We start from the raw sequence: 19,239 nt of genomic DNA on the forward strand, positions 1-19,239 counted from the left end.
ACAGTGATGTTTAAAATTGACAAAGCAAGACTGTCTAACCCATCAGGTAAGCAGAAGACTGATATCGTTTTTATTGTGAAATGTGGGTTGAGGGCAGATTACTTCCATCAGAGAGTATACTAAATTGTGGATTATTTGTGAAGTTGAATTATAATCATTTCCTTTAGGTCTGTTCCCTAAAGAATGGACCAAAATGAACTATAATTTTTATACTTTGTTGAAATCCTTTATGATTTGCAAATTTTAAAATAATTTGTGGGAAAAAAACCTAGATCAGTGGTTCTCTTCTCTGGCTGCACATCAGGGTTCCTGAAGAGCCTTTTAGAATTTTTCAGATTGTGAACCCAAAATTCTGACTTAATTAGGGGGGAGCCCAGGATCACAATGGTTTCGAAAGCTCCCAGGTGATTCTAGGCTGAGTCAGGGCTGGGAACCCCTGGGCTAGACTGTCAGCTTCTTGTCGTGAAGAATCATATCCTTGCCTCTTTGCCTCCTGCCTAGCACCCTGTGTTTAATCACCACCTTGCCTCAGGGCATCCTGTTTTGAAAGACAGCAACACTGGGATAGTTTGGATTAGTCCTCTATAACCTCTTTCTTTTCCTGAACCAAACATGCATTTAATCTTACATGAGCAAGTGAATCAGTCTTCTGGTAATAGTTGCAATAAATTAAACATGGGAGGGAAGGGTTGAAGACAAGTGAATTCTAAATTCTTGCACTAGGTTACAAACAGATATCTGTTGAAAGGCCAAGTTTCTACTCAGTTGTTGCCTGTCTCCATTATTTTATAAATATGCATTTTATGTCTTTCCTGTAAAGACAATGAGTTTATTGAGGGCTAAACATCTTTTTAGTTCCTAGTACACAGTAGGTGCCCATTAAAAGGGAGGGGAGGAAAGGAGGGGAAAAAAAGGAAGGGAGGGGCAAAATGTACTAAAGTGAAGTGAAAGTCGCTCAGTTGTGTGGACTCTTTGCGACCCCATGGACTACACAGCCCATGGAATTCTCCAGGCCAGAATACTAGAGTGGGTAGCCTTTCCCTTCTCCAGGGGATCTTCCCAACCCAGGGATCGAACCCAGGTCTCCCGCATTGCAGGCAGATTCTTTACCAGCTGAGCCATGAGGGAAGCCCAAGAATACTGGAGTGGGTAGTCTATCCCTTCTCCAGCAGATCTTCCCAACCCAGGAATCAAACCAGGGTCTCCTGCACTGCAGGCGGATTCTTTACCAACTGAGCTATGAGGAAAGCCCTCAAATGTACTTAAGTAGCTACCAAACTGCTAGGAAAACGGCCTCGGTGGGTGTTCATCTCCTCTGGATCTCGGTGCCAGAGGCGCCCAGGGTGCCGTCCCTGGCCCTGTTCTGTCCGTTGTTTTTTTCTTGGTACCTCATCCTGCCTTGAGGCTGACTCCTTCACATTTATATCTCCAGCCCAGATTTCTCATTTTCAAATAGCCATCTGCCTACAAGATCCTCCACTTGGAAGTCAAGAAAGTCCCAAGTTCCACACACCCCAAGCTGAGCTCCCTGCCCTCCCACCCCTAGTCTTGCTTCCCCAGTGGCCTCCCCATCACAGGGAATGGCAACTGCTTCTTTCTGGTCCTCAGGCCAAAAGCTCTGCAGTCCCCTTTGACACCTGCCTCTGGTACACTCCCATCAACCAGGACATCCTTTGGGCTCTACCAGATCCTCTTCACTGTCTCAACTGCCATCACTCAAGTCTCTCACCCCTTCCCCCCCATCTCTCACCTAGGCTACTTTAGAAGCCTTCTAACTGTTCTTCCTGCCTTACCCTTGTCCTCCCACGATCCATTCTCAACCCAGCAGCCAGAAGTGTACTTTGAGCTGTCAGTCAGATCACAATACTGCTCAGCTCAGAACCTCGCTGTGGCTTTTCCCAGTTATCACAGGGTAAAGATCACGGTCCCTAAGCTGACTTATGAGACCTACATAATCTGGCCTCTGTGACAGCTTCCCTTTCCTCACTCTGTCTCTAGTCACACTGGCCCCTTCCTATTCCTTGAAATGCTGAGGCATATTTCTGCCTTGTGGCCTTTGCAGTGGCCATTTCCTCTGCCCGGAATCCTTTCCCCCGGATATCTCCATGGTCAAATCCCACACCGACTCCTAAGGTTTTGTTCAAATGTCAGTTTTGAAAGGACACCCACTCGGAACACCTTTTTCAAAAAGATTGCAAAGCCCACCCCACCATATAACCCCATGCCCCTTGCTCTGTTCTGCACTTTTCCCCCAGAGCACTACTACCTTCTAGCATATTATATAAGGTACTTACTTCTTGTGTTTCTTGTCTGTTTTCTCCCTGCAAGAATATAAGCTCTATAGGGTAGAAATCTTTGTTTCAATCACTGACACATAACTAGTTGATGGGATTGGATGAAGAAATTGTTCTCCCTTATTAGAAGTCATTTCCAGATAACTGGTAAATCAGAGCTACTCCTGTTTGCGTCCCAGCAAAATTCAGTGGAGATTTATTGAAAAGATACTACCAAGCTGAGCTGGGCCCCTGGCCCTGGTCTGTACAAATTGTTTTGCTGTAAAACTCATTATCTTTTAGCCAGTGGATGGGGAGAGGGTGGGGGTAGGGAGATGGTACCAGGAAACCAAAGGAAGGCCCTTCTGTATGTTTCTTGTGATGATTTAAAAAAATACAGACTGGAGTTTTGCATATGAATCCACATGCAAAAGAATGAATTTAGATCTGTACTTAACAGCACATAAAAAAATTAACTCAAAACACACTGCTAAATTTCTAAAGCTCTTAGAAGAAAACATAAGAGTAAGTCTGTGTGACCTTGGATTAGGCAACAGTTGTCTAGATATGACACCAAAAGCACAAGCAATGAAAGAAAAAAATAGATAAACTGAACTTTATCAAAATAAAAACTTTTGTTCTTGGAAGAACACTCTCATGAAAGTGAGAAGACAGCCAGCAGAACAGGAGAAAATATTTGTAAATCATGTATCTGATAAGGGATTTGTATCTAGAATATGAAGAACTCTTAAAACTCAACAGTAAGACAAATTAATTAAAAATAGGCAAACATGTCTCCAAAGAAGATATACAAATTGCCAATAAGCATTTGGGAAAAAGAAATGCCCCACATCATTTGTCATTACAGAAAACCACAATGAGATACCCCTTCACACCCACTAGGATGGCTACAATAAAAAAGATGGAGAATTACAAGTGTTGGTGAGGATGTGGAGAAATTGTAACCCTCTTACACTCCTGGTGGGACTGTAAAATGGTGCAGGCTCTTTGGAAAACAGTGACATTTCCTCAGACAGTTATACATAGAATTACCGTGCTGCAGTAACTCCTCTTCTAGGTATAAACTTAAGGGAAAATGTATTCAAATAAGTAATTGGATGTGAATATTCATAGTATTAATAATATTGTATTCATAGTATTAATAACATTGTTTGTGATAGCCAGAAAGTAGAAACAACCCAAATGTCTATCACCCAATGAATGGATAAACTAAATGTGGTATATCTATACAATGGAATGTTATTCACCTGTAAAAAGGAAGTACTGATGCATGTTGTAACACTGAAGAACCTTAAAAACATGATGTTTGGTTACAGAGTTTCAATATGGGAAGATGAAAATAGATCTGGAGAGGAGGAATGGTGGCAATAGTTGCACAACAATATGAAAGTGCTTAATACCACTGAACTCTGCACGTGGAAATGGTTACATATATTTTACAGCAATAATTTTTGAGCCTATTTATATGAAATGTGCAGAGCAGGCAAATCCAGAGACAAAGAATAGACTGCTAATTGCCTAGGACTGCAAGAGACAGAGGGAATGGGGAGTTACTGCTAATGCATTTAGGCTTTCTTTTTGGGGTGATGAATGTTCTAGAATTAGATGGTGGTGATGGTTGCATAACCTATGAATATACTAAAAACCACTGAAATGTAGGCTTTAAAAACGTGAATTTTATGGTATGAATCATAGCAATTAAAAAAAATACAAAATTTGTAGTTTTATGCTGTAAGTGTGTGTTAGTTGCTCAGTTGTGTCCTATTTGTGACCCCACGGACTGTAGCCCATCAGGCTTCTCTGTCCATGGAATTCTCCAGGCAAAAATACTGGAGTGGGTAGCCATTCCCTTCTCCAGGGGATCTTCCTGACCCAGGGATCGAACCCAGGTCTTCTGTTTTGCAGGCAGATTCTTTATGTCTGAGTCACATAGCAATTTTATGCTATATTTGAAAGCAAATTTCAGTCCAGGCAATTGAATGGGAAACAATTTATTTAATGTACAATCCTTCAAGCCAGCAGAGCATGTGGAAGTCTTGATCTTCTGAGATGCTGGTGCTGTTTCTTGCCTTCATGTATCAAAGTGAATTTTGTTAAGTATTGCGGTCAGTAGTCTTAGTCCTATGAAGGCATTTTGTACGATCCTTATTGGAAACCCAGATTTGCTACTGTTTGCTTAGCATCCCCTTCAGAATTGATGGCTGATGTTCCGTGCTTTCTGAGAGCTTCTTGAATATAAGGCTAGAGAGATTTTCTGAATCCCCCTTTGATTGTTTTAATTCCATTACAGCTTGTCCTCTGTATTAACAAGGTAATCTTGTCTTTCTCTTAACTTTACTGCTCTGACCTTTCAGGGGAAATGTGATTTTAGATTTGGACACCATCCAAAGATGATGCCAGGATGACGAAGGATATTATTCTTGCAAGCAGTCCAGTTCCAAAGATGTGATCTGAGCTATCGTTATTTGCATGTTTTTGATTCCTTCTCTACTCAGAAGTGGTCCACAGACCAGTAGCAGTGGTATCACCTAGGAACATGTTAGAAATGCAGAATTTGGGGATCCTCCCCAGACCTACCTAATCAGAATCTGCATTTTAACAAGACTTGGTGGTTTTAAAGTATGTCTGCAGATTCCTTGATATTTCTCTGTTTTGTTGTTTGTTGTTTTAGTCACTAAGTTGTATCCAACTCTTTGCAACCCCTTGGACTGTAGCCCATCAGGCTCCTCTGTCTATGGGATTTTCTAGGCAAGAATACTGGCGTGGGTTGCCATTTCCCTCTCCAGGGGATCTTCCTGACTCAGGGATCAAACCCTTGGCTCCCATATTGGCAGGCAGATTCTTTACCACTGAGCCACCTGGGAAGTCCAAGTGTTCATTTGAAAAGTGAGAGTGAAAGTCACTCGGTCCTGTCTGCTCTTTGTGACCCCATGGACTAGATACAGTCCATGGAATTCTCCAGGCCAGAATACTAGAGTGGGTAGCCATTCTTTTCTTCAGGGGATCTTCCCAACCCAGAGATCACACCCAGGTCTCCCGCATTGCAGGCAGATTCTTTACCAGCTGAGCCACAAGGGAAGCCCAAGAATACTGGAGTGGGTTAGCCTATCCCTTCTCTAGCGGATCATCCTGACCCAGGAATCGAACCAGGGTCTCCTGCATTGCAGGTGGGTTCTTTACTAGCTGAACTACCAGGAAAGCCCATTTCTCGTTCAGTGGAGCCTAATTCCCCATATCTTGAGAATGGGCTGTCCTTAGTGACTTGTTTATAACAAACAACATGGCAGAAATGGTGGCGTGTGACCTGCAAGGCTGCTAAGTCATAAAAGACCTTGCAATCTCCATGTTTCTCTCCAGGATCTCCCTCCCCTTCTCCAGGAAGCCAGCTGCCTTGTGGTGAGAACAGTTAACCGGTGGAGTGGTCACATGGCCAAGAACTGAGACACCCCCCCCACCCCCCGCCAACAGTCATGTTGTGAAACATCCCTAAAGGGAATCATCAGTCTCAGTCAAGCCAACATCCTGACTGCAACCTCATGAGAGGCTGAAAGCCAGAACCACCAGGCTGAGTCACTCCTGACTCTCAGCAACTATAAAGGATAACAGGGGCTCAGTCATGTCCGAATCTCTGCAACCCCATGGACTATATAGCCCACCAGTCTCATCTGTCCGTGGAGTTCTCCAGGCAAGAATCCTGGAGTGGGTAGCCATTTCCTTCTCCAGGTGATTTTCCTGACCCAGGGATCGAACCCACATGTCCTGCATTGCAGGCAGATTCTTCACCGTCTGAGCCACCAGGGAAGTGCTCCATTACCTAAAAGGAACCCCTGTTAGTAGTTCACTGCCTTCACTGCCAGCCTTAAAAAATCTTCTATCCATATCTGTACAGCTTGGAGTTTGTGTTGCTCCTCAAACGGAATAATAAAACTGTGCATCCTGATCTGATGTGTATATTTTTGACTTCGTGAGGAATATCGGCCACCTTTCCAATCTGTGGATCCAGCCTATGGGTCCACCTCATCCCTCCAGCTGGCTGCTAGTTCCCAGCAGGGCCACCGCCACCACGAGCCCCGCAGCCTGCACTACGCTCTGCATCCCGGCTCAGCAGAGGAGGCAATGCAGGGGAGGCTGGAACTTAACCGCTTGGCTCTCTTCTGTCCTCTTCTTTCCCCAGGTCTCTTAGATCCTCCTCTTCCGCCAGCGGGGGGCATCTGGGTTATTAATTAACAGAGTCGGGGGACTTCTCATGCTTCGGAGACCACCCTTGAACACAAGTCTCTATGGAATTTCCGGAGGAGGGACCCCCTTGGGGTCCTTAACCCTTCTGGAGACCCCAGACTTCTTTGCCAATATGATAAACGCTCTGGACCCTCACCACTGGGCCTCCTTTAGGCCTGTCGATCCGGCTGATTTAAGAAGAAAACGTGACCTTTCCCCACCGCGAGGAACAAAAAAACCTTCCCTAAAAAAAAAAATCGTTCTTTCTGGCTCTACGGGAACACAAAGCACTGTTATACCGAATATGTTTCCAAAGGTTTAAAAGGCTCCTTTTGCCTTCGAGGACGTGCTCCCTCCCACTCTGGTTCCCGAAATGGCAGCCCTGCAGGGCTGTGCCTGAGCCGCGGGTGCTTTGATGCGGATCACGGAGGACGATCCGCTGGGCGCGCCAAGGGCGAGCAAGGGCGCGCGCAGCCCGCCGCCGCCAGAGGGCGCCCTCGCCCCGGCGATCCGGCCCTGCCTGAAATCTCCAGGACACGCCCGGCGGGCAAGGCCAGGTCATTGCTATAGCTCAGTCGCTCAGTCGTGTCCGACTCTTTGCGACCCCATGGACTGCAGCACGCCAGGCCTCCCTGTCCATCACCATCTCCCGGAGCTTGCTCAAACCCATGTCCATCCAGTCGGTGATGCCATCCAACCATCTCATCCTTTGTCCTCCCCTTCTCCTCTTGCCTTCAATCTTTCCCAGGTCATTGCTATGGGTGGTGATAATCCGGCCTCCTGAACTCCGCTGTCGGACGGGAGTGGCAGGTCTCTTGCACACTTTGCGAGGTGCAGGCTGATGCACCTGGCCGCTGCGGTCTGCTCGAACCCACTGACGAGCGTTCTTAACCGGAGGATGCAATTTCTTTTTCAGAAAAGAGAGAGAGGAAAACAGGGGAGGTCGATTATCCTCTCTCTACGGGAAACACACGATGAAACCGGCTTCAGGCGTCAAGCAGTGTCCGAGGGGTCTCAGGACTGTTGATTCGCGCTGCTCCCTGGACGCAAGCCTCCCTCGCGTCCGCATGCTCAGCGTTTCCCCTGATGAAGGCCGGTTGCCCTTCTAAACCCGCATCTCGTAGGTGAAGTCGTCCCTCGGGGCCTCTCCCATCCCAGTCCCTCAGCTTCTTGCATCCCAGCCTTAATGCTTCCCTACTGTCTCTCCCAGATGGTACGAGCTCCCCAAAGTCAAGGGCTACCCCAACACCTGGAGTCTAGCTTGCCCTCAGTCATTGTTTTTGATAACCTAATCTAAACTTTAAAAAGCATATGGAATGGAACAAAAGTAATTACAAGTAATGACAAATGAGCCTCCTGATCTCACGATGCACACACCTAGAAACTTCTGGATGAAAATGTGAAACGGGGAGGGAAGGCCAACCTTGTGAGTGAGTGCCCTTCAGTCAGTATTCTTGTCCATCTGCATCCCAAAACCTGGCAAACATTTACTGCATGACCATGTCTCTACTCTTTTGAAATGCCTTTTATTCATTCTGGCTATTTGGCTTTTTTTTTGTTGTTTTTTGAGGATTCCTTTTCATGATACATTTTTCCTTTTTTGGTTCAACTTCAATATTTCCAAGGTTGTACAGAATTTCCTACTTCTTAAACCTGGAATATTTAACTGAGCATGTGCATCAGAATAAACTCTTGAGATTAAAGAAAAACATCTACAGATGTTCCTGCTCTGCCCAGTACTACTGAAGCAGAAACTTCTGGGCTGGGCTTAAGTGTGTGTGTGCTCAGTCATGTCTGACTGTTTGTGACTCCATGGACTAGAGTCTACCAGGCTCCTCTGTCCATGGGATTTTCTAGGCAATAATACCAGAGTGGGTTGCCATTTTCTACTCCAAGGGCCTAAGGGATAAGTATAATATAAAAACTCATACAGGGGCTCTGATACGCAGCCGTGGTTAAGGATCAGTGGTTTGATTCCACCAGGACTTTATTTTAAACCTGCCTCCGAAGGCTTTCCCTCTGTTTTCCATCCTACTTTTCTGGGCTGCTTCAGGATTTCCACTCTGTCCCACTTCTCCTGCACTGCCCTCTGTGAAGGTGTGACTTGTAATTGCAGTATTCACCAACCCATTCAGTGCCGTGACAGTTGGAAACATATTCCAGATCAAGTTGTCTTCATCAGGTGAGAACAATGCTGAACAGCCGTGCTCCCTGTTCTGCTGGGTGAGTGGCCTTTGTGTGGTATTTTCCATGCCTAACTTACAGCTGGCTTTATTGAAACAGCTTGAAAAAATTGCATGGAGATGCCACGTGTTACACGGACTTCCTGATGCTCTTTGTATATGTGTCTAAATAAGACAACACAGGCATTAAAAAGAATAATTATCTCAGTTATCTGGATGCTTTAAGGTAGCGTATTATTCTAAGTGCTGTGAAATAAAGGAATTTTAGGATATGAAATTCATACTCCTTTTTTATGTTATTTAGAAGAGACACAAAACATCTCACCTTTGCTTTAATAGGAAGTTGTTAGTTCTGCTGAAAGAAAAATCCATAGGGTGTTGTGTTCAGGTATGGTTTGATCCAGGAGCTCAGACCAAGTACTTGTCTTCACTCTCCCCTCTCTCTGCTTCCACAGTGCTGACATTAGGCTCCAAGTGGCCCCCGAGGTCCTCTTCAAGTATGAGAACATTGTTATTACGCAGCACTTTCATACATCACCTCCTAACACTCGTCGATCCAAAAGAAGGATGAGGGTCTCTTCCTCTAGCTTCTGCAGAAGAGGGAGAAATGTTTGTTTTCCTGGAATCCAAAACACAGCCCTCCTCCACCTCTAGCTTCATTTCTCTCTAATCAGATCGCATTATTGGCCCTCAACCTGGCCTGAGGGATTGTGGCTAATCTCATTGGCCATGCCTGGTGACATGGTTGCTCCTGAAGTAAGTGGAGTGGGGACAATTCCACCCAAGCCATGTGGGTCAAGAATGGGTAAGGTGGCTCCCTCAAAGAAAGCTAGAGTCCCCTCACCAGAAGGGAGAACAGATATTGGGCAAATAAAAAGGCCTGGTGTCTCCTGAGCCCAGGAAGTTGTGATGGAGACAGGATTTGAGTGGATGCAAGTGGGGCAGAGGGTTCCAGATGTGGTGGAAGGCTGAGACCCAGGGGACATTACTATAGCCTCCCCATGATGGTGAACGAGGACCTGGGTCAGGGCTCTGGGGTACCAGGCAGCCTAGAAAGATGGTCTACACCACCTGGGTCTGAATTCTGGCTCTGCCACTTACCAGGTGTTACCTAACTTCTCTGGGCCTTAATTTCCTCCTTGTAAAAGATAGCACTGGGGGTGTCATGGATAAATACAAAAATAGTATGCCTAGTGGAAGGAACCAATCGCAAAGGCCACATAATATGTGATCCACTCACACGAAATGTCCAGAATAGGCGTATCTATAGAGACAGAAAGTAGATTCGTGGGGCTGAGGGGAGTGGGGATAATGAAAATATTCTAAAATTGATCGTGGTGATGGTTGTACAACTGTGAATATACCAAAAGTCAGTGAGTTGTACATCTTTTGTCTGTGAATTGTATGGTATGTGAATAAAAGCAACCATGGAGGTTTTTAAAGATAATACGCGTCACGTGTTTTGAGCAGTGCCGGTCACACCCACTCTACCAGCACGATCAGGCCCAGAGGTCATGGCAACTCTGACCCTCCCAGGTCCCTGGCGCATCATCATTTTGAATTCTCTTCGTCTGGTCCTCACTTTCCTGAACAGTTCCATCATTCAGTCCCTTCCGTTACTCCACTGAGGCACATGCCTCTCTTTCCTGGCAGGATACTGACGGCATAGAAAGGAGGGCAGGACTTGTTGGCTAATCAGAAAGGATTCGTGACGGTCAATTTTATGTGCCCACTTGACTGGGTCTCGGGGTGCCCAGACATTTGGTCAGACGTGATTCTGGGTGTGTCTATGAGGGGGCTTTTGGTTGAGGTTAGCACTTGATTGAGTGAAGCAGGTGCCCCCCTCCTGTGTGTGGGCCTCATCCAATCGGCTGAAGGCCTGATTAGAACAACAGGCTGACCCTCCCGAATGAAGGAGGAAACTCCTCCTGCCTGGCTGCCAAGCTGGGACAGCAACCTTCTCCTGCCTTCGGACTCAGATGGAAACACTGGCCCTTCTTGGGTCTGGAGTCACCAGACTTGACAGAGAAGCACGCCGTTGGCTCTCTCCCAGGTCTCTGACTTGTTATCTGCAGATCCTGGCCCTTGTCAGCCTCCCCAATCACGTGAGTCTCTTCCTTTCTCTCTCTGTGTCCTCTTGGTTCTGCTTCTCTGGAGAACCTTGACTAACACAGAACCGAAAAGAAAGATGAGTCAGTGGGGAGTTTCAGGCTGGATGACTAGGAAAACAATCAGAATATAGGACAAAAATAAGGAAATCAAATCAAGGAAGTGACTGGTTTGTGGAGTTTTCTTTCATTCACAAATACTAATTCAGCATCTTCCCTGTGCCAGATAAAGTGCTGGTTGTTGGAAATTAAAAGCTCCACCAGTTGCCAAAACCAGAGGCCAAATCTGTCCTTGCCTCTGTCTTCAGTCTCAGCCTCAAGATAGAATGAATCTCAAGATCTATAATTTAACCTCCTAGAGTTGCTCCATTTCCTTAGCAGGTGGAGAGGGCTCTCATTGGAATCACCATCCCCTGGTGGCTCAGATGGTAAAGAACCTGCCTGCCAATGCGGGAACCACAGGAGACATAGGTTCAATCCCTGGATCAGGGAGGTTCCCTGGAGAAGGGCATGGCACCCTGCTCCAGTATTCTTGCCTGGAGGATTATATGGACAGAGGAGCCTGGCATGCTACAGTCCATGGGGTCACAAAGAGCTGGACACGGCTGAGCAACTAACACTTTCAACTTCACTTTCACCCACTTTTTTTAAAATCCACGACTTTTAATAACAATTTCATTTAAGGTTCAGGAGGACCATGGAAATATTTGAGGTATTTGAAGAGTTACTGTATATGAAATTAAAAAATAGAAAGTTATTGGTATTGATCAAAGTCTACCAACATAAAGTATTTTTGCAGTCCCAAGCAACTCATGGTGATAAGGGTGTTATGTGATAAGTGTTACATGTTTGTTGGGGAGGATGAGATAGTGTTCAAAGGAAAATTACCTGCATTTTACAATATAATGCCATTAAGCAAAGCAGGGCCTAAAGTATAGAAAAGATGGGAATGGGAGAGAGAGCCTGCTCAGACAGGGAGAAAAAAGACCCCCATCCTGGGAGCAGCTAAGGCTGAGTCCTGCCTCCTAAGGGTCACTCCTTACCTCGTGCTTTATTCCCACCTGAGGGAAGGGGATCTTAAGAAAGCCACATGAAGAAGGGACAGCATGGGCCACGGTCGCCTGCTTGCAGTTCCATAGAGCATCATGTTTACCCATGCCTAGGAGCCCAGGGGGGCACTCAGACTGTTAAATCACCTTGGGTCAGGGGGTGGGGGTCGTCCATTCTCCAATGGCAGGAAGTCTTGTCTTCCTCTTCTCCATTTCCTTCTTTATGTTCTAAACAGAGATGAGGGAGGGAGTTCATCACTCTAAAAAGGAGACTCTGCCATTGGTATTGATTCCTAAGTAGACTTGAGCGAAGCTGGAGATTATCTGGAAGTTTTATCAGGTTTTAAAAAATGCAAAACCATTCCATTTTCTCTACACTGCCATCACCTCTTCTCAAGGAGTGGTCACCATCATCTCTTATCTGATGTCACTGTCTCTACGTTGGGCTCAATGCAAAGGATGTTGTCTCCCTCTACAGTGCAACTGGATATGCCCAGGGACTATGCTGAGGTCAGTGAAATATAAACACAAGTGCTTAGGTGAGACTTTCAGAAAGCTCCTTAGGAATGGAGCAGACAGCTGGACCTGGTCCTTTTTACCTGCTGCTAACTCTTGCTTCCAGCCTGGAATATGGATGATGGCTAACTCCAGCAGTTACTGTGAACTGTGAGACATTGTTGAGGATGAAAGCCCTGGCTAAGGATGACAACCCAAAAAGATAGAAGACTTCTAGATCCCCAGTGACCACAATACTGCCACCACCATCTCTGGACTGCCCACCTTCTAACCTGAAACTCTTACCATGTTTGCTGCTGCTGCTGCTAATTCGTGTCCAACTCTGTGCGACCCCATAGACGGCAGCCCACCAGGCTCCCCCGTCCCTGGGATTCTCCAGGCAAGAACACTGGAGTGGGTTGCCATTTCCTTCTCTAATGCATGAAAGTGAAAAGTGAAAGTGAAGTCGCTCAGTCATGTTCAACCCTTAGCGACCCCATGGACTGCAGCCCACCAGGCTCCTCTGTCCATGGGATTTTCCAGGCAAGAGTTCTGGGGTGGGTTGCCATTTCCTTCTCTGCTTACCATGTTTAAGCATTGTTATTTTTGGTGTCTGCTAATAGCAGCCAAAAGTTATCAACCCTAACTGACACTTTTAGTGAATGACTTCAAATCTTAGGGTTAGACCCCCTTTTTCCAGGAGGCTTTCTCTGATTGCCAGCGCTCCATCTGAATTCCCTTCTATGGGTTCCTGTAACGCTCTATCTGTCCTACACCAAAGCCTTTATCGTAGCCTTGTCTCCAAGCCCCACCAGGCGTTAGCCTCCCAAGACCAGGGACCTTGTCTCTCCTGTTATCACTGAGTCCCAGCTCTAGCACAGCATAGGACCCGTTGTGGGAACTTGATACATTTCTGTGAATGAATGGATGAATCAGGCAATCACTGTGAACTAAAACAGTCTCTTTTCTCAGGAAGCTCACAGTTTAGATTTCTGCCTTAGATGGAATAGATGTGAAGAAATTAGTTCAAGATCAAGAAGGCAGGGTTGATAAAAGTTCGCCTGTCCCAATATAGCAATTTAGTCATTCATTAACTCCTGGAGTTACCTTTATCTGGAGGCTAACCACGGTGTTCCGTGCTTGCCGGCATGGGAGATCAGCAAGCTAAGCACGGGATGAAGGAAGGTTCTACAGTTCTTGAATCACCTGTCTTCACATGGCTTCTTCACAAAAGTCTAGTTTCCTGCAACATGTCTTAGATGCTGGAAGCCCCAATATCCCTCCTAGAAATCTACTCTGAAGATACAGTTCCCCTGGAGCAAAATGACTTTGTGAAAGGAGATTTGTGTCATCATATTTGTGTTAGCAAAAGAATGTAACCTACCTCCAGACCAGAAGAGAGAACTTCATCCATTGTTCAGTTGATCAGAAGAGGATCAAGGATCAACTAAACAAACCATGATTTAACTGCCAAGGATTGCTCTGCAGCAATTAAAAAGAATAAGATGTCTGTTTATTGTAATATGGAAATATCTCCAAAGAAACACAGTAGTGAAGCAAAACCAAGACACAAAACAGTGTGTATCAGTGTTGCTCATCCTTCACCAGCCTGACGAGCTTGAGCTGGAATTCACATCTGTAGGTCAAAGGTCCGCAAACTATGGCCAAAAAGCCAGATCTAGCTGTTTTTTTTTAAATATATGTATTTTATTGAAGTATAGATGACTTACAATGTTTCAAGTGCACAGCAAGGTAATTCAGTTATACAAATACACATATATTATTTTTGAAATTATTTTCCATCATAAGTTATTACAAGATATTGAATATAGTTTCCTATGCTATACAGCAAACCATTGTTGCTTGTTGCATATCTATTTTTAATTAGAAATCTAGCATTCTATTCATACTGTCAAAAAAATAGAATCAAAATGTCATAATTTTTTTAGTTAGGCAAAAATTCATGTTTTCTAAAATATACATATTTATATAAATGTATACAAAAGCTTTTCTACCACACTTGATAAAGCCTTGAGAAAGAACATCAAAAAAAAGAAGAGATGGAGAAATCGGAGAACATAAACTAAATGAAATGGGAACGCTGAATATGAAATAGAAAAAGTGAAACAAACTAGATAAAAGTAAAAGATCATCATATAGTTCAGTTGTTTTTCAACATGACTGTTCATTAGAAACATATCTGGAGCTCTGGAGAAAAAAAACAATACCTGGGCATTTGTATTTTTCAAAAGATTCCAGGATAGTTATGATATACATCTGGATTTTTAAAAATGATTACAGGTTTTTCTGTCAGATCCTAGTTTTGGTGATATAGAATTCTATTATTTTTCTGTTGGCCAATCATGATATAATGGTAGTAAGTGAGTAATAGCTATATAATCACAATAGTAAAAGATGTTTATCAGTTTTCACAATCAAAAGTATAAAATATAAATAGAAAAATAAAATATAAATATATAAATATAAACTAAAAAAAAGATAATTACAATTGCAAACCATAATGGGAACATGATTAACTTAATGATGTAAAATAATTACATACAGTTTGGGGGGTTCAGGCAGAGTGATGCGGTAAGCGGAAGCACATACATGCACACATTTTCACCCACCCAGGCAGTCTGTGTATTTTGATTGGTGCATTTAATCCATTACATTTAAAGTGATGATTGATATGTATGATCCTATTATCCTTTGTTTTCATAATTCTTTTGGGTTTATTTTCTGTAGGTCTTTTCCTTCTCTTGTGTTCCCACCTAGAGAAGTCCCTTTAGCATTTTCTGTAAAGCTAGTTTGGTGGTGCTGAGTTCTCTTAACTTTTGCTTGTCTGGAAAGCTTTTGATTTCTCTATCACATCTGAAGGAGAGTCTTGCTGGGTAGAGTGTTCTTGGTTGTAGGTTCTTCCCTTTCATCACTTTAAATATTTCATGCCGTTCCCTCCTGCCTTGTAGGGCTTCTGCTGAGAAATCCTCTGAAGAGCCTAATGGGAGTTCCCTTGTGTTATTTGTCCTTCTCCCCCTGATGCTTTTCATATTTTACCTTTGTCTTTAATTTTTGTCAGTTTGATTGCTATGCGTCTTGGTATGTTTCTCCTTGGCTTTATCCTGCCTGGGACTCTCTGTGCTTCCTGGACTTGGTTGACTATTTCCTTTCCCATGTTAGGGAAGTTTTCGGCTGTTAGCTCTTTGGATATTTTCTCAGGTTCTCTCTCTCTCTTCTCCTTCTGGGACACCTATAATGCAAATGTTGGTGCATTTAATGTTGTCCCAGAGGTCTCTTAGGCTGTCTTCATTTCTTTTCATTCTTTGTTTCTATATTCTGTTCTGCAGCAGTGATTCCCACCATTCTGTCCTCCAGGTCATTTAGCTGCTCTGCCTCAGTTATTCTGCTATTGATATCTTTTGGTGTATTATCCATCTCTCTTTGTTTGTTCTTTAGTTCTTGTAGGTCTTTGGTAAACATTTCTTGCATCTTCTCAATCTTTGCCTCCATTCTTTTCCCGAGATCCTGTATCATCTTCACTATCATTATTCTGAATTCCTTTTCTGGAAGTTTGCCTATCACTTCATTTAGTTTGTTTTTCTGGGGTTTTATCTTGTCCTTTCATCTAGGATATAACTTTCTGCTTTTCATTGTGATTAACTTTCTATAATATGGTTTTTGTTTTGGCCTCTGTGAGACTGTGCTTCTCCTTGCTCCTTCTGTCTGCCCTCTGATGGCTGAGGCTAAGAGGCTTGTGTAAGCTTCTTGATGGGAGTGACTGCATGCATGCATGCTAAGTCGCTTCAGTTGCGTCCGACTCTTCACCACCCTACGGACTGTAGCCCACCAAGCTCCTCTGTCCATGGGATTCTCCAGGTAAGAATACTGGAGTGGGTTGCCATTCCCTTCTCTAGGGATTTTCCCAACCCAGGGATCGAACCTGAGTCAACTGCATCTCCTACACTGCAGGCGGGTTCTTTACCACTGAGCCACCGGGGAAGCCCAGTGGGAGTGACTGGGGAAAACTGGGTCTTGCTCTGGTGGGCAGGTCCTTGCTCAGTAAAGCTTTAACCCAATTATCTGCTGATGAGTGGGGTTGCTCTCCTTCCCTGGTAGTTAATTGACCTGAGGCAACCCAGCCCTAGGGTCTACAGGCTCTATGGTAGGGTTAATGGTGAACTTTAAGAGAGTTTATGCAAATGCCTGTCTCTGTGATGAGCCCCTGCCAACCCATGCCTCAGCAGGAAGCCTTCCAACACTAGCAGGTAGTTTTGATTCAGTCTTCTGTGAGGTCACTGCTCTTCTCCTCTGGGTCTTGTTGTATGCAAAATTTTGTTTGTGCCTTCCAAGACAGGAGTCTCTGTTTCCCCCAGTCCTCTGGAAGTCCTACAATCAAATCCCCCTGGCACTCAAGGCCAGATTCCCTGGAGATTCTCAGTCCCTTTGTTGGATCCCTAGGCTGGGAAGCCTGACGTGGGGTTCAGAAGCTTCACAACAGTGTGAGAACTTCTATGGAATTATTGTTCTCCAGTCTGCAGGTCACCCACCTGGTGGGTATAGGATTTGATTTTCTCGTGACTGTGCCCCTCTACAGTCTTGCTGTAGCTTCCCCTTTGTCTTTGGACATGGGGTATCTTTTTCTGGTGGGTTCCAGCATCCTCCTATTGATGGCTGTTCAATAGGAAGCTGCAATTTTTGTGCTCTTGCAGATGAGCCCACATCCTTCTATGCCACCACCTTGAGCCAGAGTAGCTGTTGTTATAAATGGATCATAGTCCGGCCACACCTTTTGCTTCAGTTCAGTTCAGTCAATCAGTCATGTCTGACTCTTTGTGACCTCATGGACTGCAGCACACCAGGCTTCCCTGTCCATCACCAACTCCCGGAGTTTACTCAAGCTCATGTCCATTGAGTCGGTGATGCCATCCAGCCATCTCATCCTCTGTCGTCCCCTTCTCCTCCCACCTTCAATCTTTTCCAGCATCAGGGTCTTTTCAAATGAGTCAGGTCTTCGCATCAAGTGACCAAAGTATTGGAGTTTCAGCTTCAGCATCAGTCCTTCCAATGAATATTCAGGACTGATTTCCTTTAGGATGGACTGGTTGGATCTCCTTGTAGTCAAGGGACTCTCAAGAGTCTTCTCCAACACCACAGTTGAAAAGCATCAATTCTTCAGCGCTCAGCTTTCTTTATAGTCCAACTCTCACATCCATACATGACTACTGGAAAAACCATAGCTTTGACTAGACGAACCTTTGTCAGCAAAGTAATGTCTCTGCTTTTAAATATGCTATCTAGATTGGTCATAACTTTCCTTCCAAGGAGTAAGCGTCTTTTAATTTCATGGCTGCAATCACCATCAACAGTGATTTTGGAGCCCCCAAAATAAAGTCAGGCACTGTTTCCACTGTTTCCCCATCTATTTGCCATGAAGTGATGGGACCAGATGCCATGATCTTAGTTTTCTGAATGTTGAGTTTTAAGCCAACTTTTTCACTCTCCTCTTTCACTTTCATCAAGAGGCTCTTTAGTTCTTCTTCACTTTCTGCCATAAGTGTGGTGTCATCTGCACATCTGGTTATTGATATTTCTCTCAGCAATCTTGATTCCAGTTTATGCTTCATCCAGCCCAGTGTTTCTCATGATGTATTCTGCTAATAAGTTAAACATGACTGCTTTCTTGGTACCATGCAAAATGAATTCTTGGACCCTCAAAACCCCAAATATTTAATTCTCTGGCTGGCCCTTTACAGAAAACATTTGCTGACACCTGATGTAGACCTTACTCTCCTTATCTTAAAATGGGTCAACAAAACCATGACTTGCTTCATGTAAGGAGCACAGAGATTGTAAGGATTATGGAACACAATGAACATAAAAATGACTTAGCATTTATAGAAAACTTTCAATAAATACAGTGATTATTATGATTTTCTCACTGATCTTATCCTCCTTTTCCTCTAGCAGAAACAAAGTTTCATGCAAATCCAAGTCAACTACTTTAGATACTCAAGAGTAACTTATTAGACTTATAAATGTGTGTAGGTGTGTTGTGTGTGTGTTTGGGGGGTGATTGGCATTGAGTTGAGTTACGGGAAACCAACAGTTTCTAAACCCCAACCCATGTGCCAAGTGCCCTCCACATGTTTCTTCACTTAATCCCACTACCCAGGGAACCTGCAGACCAGAACACAAGAGACACAGTGTTGATGAGACCCGGTGAGTAAGTTGCTCAGCAGGGACTGAAACCCAGCAAGGCTTACCTCCAGAATGCCTGTTCTTCCTGCTATAGGAACACGTGACTGTGTCCACTACAAGCAAGCGTATCTCCCCTGTGGTTTGCAAGGATGCCCTGGTCAGTGCCTGTTGCCCTGCCTACTTATCTGTGGCAACATTTTCCCTCAAGAGTGTCTGAGTCAATAAATTCCAGGATCTTCTCCCTAATGTCGGCCCAGGATGGCTGAGATCTGTGTTTTGTCCACTGAGTGCATCTGAGGCATTTACAGAAGAGCACGGCACATAGTAGGTGGTCAACAAGTCTGTTCTGAGTCAATGGATGTTAAGTGCATCATCAGTAATCCACCTGCAAGTGAACAAAAACCCCACAACAATACAAGGATTGTCCTGTAAAATGACTTTGGACACGCATGGATGCCAGGCTCTTGGTCCCTCTCTGTGCTGTGACAGGCTGGACCCAGTTTGGGTTTGGGACTTTGTTCATGGGACTGAAACATCCACTTCACATCTGGCATGGTCCGGATGGCTCGCCCCAGAGGAAGGGGGTGAGAATTGTTCAAGGCCTCCTACAGGCTGCAGATGTTGGTGGGCTGTGTCACGCAGGAGCAGAAATGAAACACATCAAATCGAGCCCTGGGTGGCTTTGTCGAAGAAA

The 19,239-nt window shown here is 44.6% G+C and overlaps 1 long non-coding RNA gene across 1 annotated transcript; it reads right to left on the reverse strand.

Annotated features, from left to right (window-relative positions):
* Window positions 1–8,467: 8,467 nt before the first annotated feature.
* Window positions 8,468–12,999, reverse strand: LOC145533436 (uncharacterized). Its single transcript, XR_014074060.1, has 3 exons — window positions 12,000–12,999; window positions 9,021–10,860; window positions 8,468–8,860 (listed from the first exon to the last, which is right to left on the reverse strand). It is a non-coding gene; the product is annotated as an uncharacterized LOC145533436 (long non-coding RNA).
* Between the last annotated feature and the right edge of the window lie 6,240 nt (window positions 13,000–19,239).

Source organism: Giraffa tippelskirchi, chromosome 13 (genome assembly GCF_054371585.1).
Source record: "Giraffa tippelskirchi isolate mGirTip1 chromosome 13, T2T-mGirTip1v1.2.pri, whole genome shotgun sequence".
Taxonomy (NCBI): Eukaryota; Metazoa; Chordata; class Mammalia; order Artiodactyla; family Giraffidae; genus Giraffa; species Giraffa tippelskirchi.